The sequence below is a fragment of the Vombatus ursinus genome, unplaced genomic scaffold, assembly GCF_900497805.2.
Source record: "Vombatus ursinus unplaced genomic scaffold, bare-nosed wombat genome assembly UNPS02014810.1, whole genome shotgun sequence".
Taxonomy (NCBI): domain Eukaryota; kingdom Metazoa; phylum Chordata; class Mammalia; order Diprotodontia; family Vombatidae; genus Vombatus; species Vombatus ursinus.
Window position 1 is genome coordinate 44,205,078 of NW_020954588.1, and position 2,119 is coordinate 44,207,196.

The window sequence follows — 2,119 nt, forward strand, 5'->3', positions numbered from 1 at the left end:
CAAGGCGATCAGGAAGAAAACCAGCCAAGAGGGGACCACAGACGTTTTGGTGGGGACCATTTTTACAAAGGAGAAAAAACAGCCTGAAACATGGATGAGCTCTTATGAGGTCCTTTGATAGCAAGTCATATTCATTAGCCTATGGAAGTGTATGTGTGGGTGTGGGTGTGGTTTCCCCCAAGGATTACATTTCTGCTGCTTGCTACTCACTAGTTAATTGTCAAGCCTCAATCAATCAGAAAACCTGGAACTCACCTGCAGCAGGTGGAGCTGGAGGAATAAGCACATTCATTATCAGTGAGGAAAGCACCTGGTAAAACATACTTCAGGTCTCAGTCAACAATAATGTTTCAAGGTGATTGTTTTTCACAGGCACTTTCTCTTCAAGAAAAAGAAAAATCAATTCATTCCACAAGCATTTCTTAAGTATCTGCTATGGGCCAGGCACTGGGGTAGATGCTGGGGGCACAAAGACAAAAATTGCTGCTCTGTGTATATATGTGTGTGTTTTTTACCCCCTGTTAGAATGCAAGACCCTTGGGAAGGGCAGGGACTATTTTTCTTTTTTCATTGATTCCTGGCATACGGCATAGTACCTGGACATAGGAGATGCTTAATAAATGCCTTTTTCCTTGCTTGATAGAAGGAGCTTCCATCCTACAAAGTAATATGAAGGGATAGAAACTGAAGCTCTGTATGGAAGGTGGTTGAGCTGATGGAAGCCAAGGCTTCCAAGAGTCAGAGGTCAGGAGGGAATATTTTCCAGACAGGGAAGAGAGATTTACAAAGACTTGGAGATGGGAAATAAAATGTCTCATAGAGAGGTTAGCAAGAAGGCCAGTTTGGCTGTAATTTAGAGGGTATGGAAGGGGGAAAGGGAGAGATTTATCCATCCTGAACATACAAGGCATTGCTAGCGCCTTCATAGAGATTTCTTACTTCATGAGTCATTGGGTTCATTTCCTAAAGAGCTTTCTGTCCCACACAGGAATGACCCTGACCTGATATCGCTATTTTGTACTCTATGATATAACTCTTGGGGTAGTAGGGGCAGCTCCCCACCAGATTCCTCTTTCCTTTTGCTTTGCTGGCTCACAGGTTCAGCTGTTGCTGAATGGATAGATTCACAGAATCATAGATGCAGAAGAGGAATGGGGTGTTAGAAATCATACCCAACTACCCACTTTACAGATGAGGAAACTGAGGCCCAGAAAGATATAGCAACTTGCCCCACAGTGAGTGAATGGCAGAGAGGGATGAAAAGAAAAGGAAACCCCTTTATGCAACATTTCATGTCCTTTAGATGTTCACATTTCTAATGAGAAACACACAGCCTAGTGAATAGCTCTGGACTTAGAAGTCAAGAAGACGTGTTTAATTACCAACTCAAATATTTACTAGGTGTGTGACCAGAGGCTAGTCACTTAATTTCTGCCTGCCTCAGTTTCCTCAACTGTAAAATGGGTATAATAACAGCACCTATCTCACAGAGTCATTGTGAGGATCATTGTGAGGATCATTGTGAGGGTCATTCTGAAGTCATTGTGAGAACCAATGAGATGAGGGGCTTTGAAAACCCAAAAATCCTGGATAAATTTCCACTCTAATTAATGTTTCTGCCTTTCTCCCATCCTGTCCACCATAGTCCAATACACATAGTTGGCTCATGTGGTCAAGTCAACTTTGGTACCACATGAGGTAATTTTAGAACATAAAATATGTTCATCCATGTTACTCAAGTTGCTTTTGGGTTTAAAACAGTAAGCTTCCCCTGGCTAGCTACCATCTTTTTTGTCATTTCCCTTTTAGACCAAGAATCATAATATTAAACCTACAAGGGATAGCCTTTGTCCCTTCAGCCCTTTCTCATAATCCACATCCCTGGAGGTTTCAGATCTTCTTGTGAGCCCCTATTTTGGTTCCTGGGGGAAGTCCCTTTCCCATTTGAATGCCAGGTGCCCCCATCCTTTGGGGATTTTAGCTGAAGCTGTGACCTTAATGCCTTCCTGCTGACCCATTTCTCGTGGATGTGACCCATAGGAATCCTGGGTTATTTGGGGCTTTTTCCTAGCCCCCGGACCTTTCTTACAAACTTTTCCCCAGACCTTCCAGGCCAAAT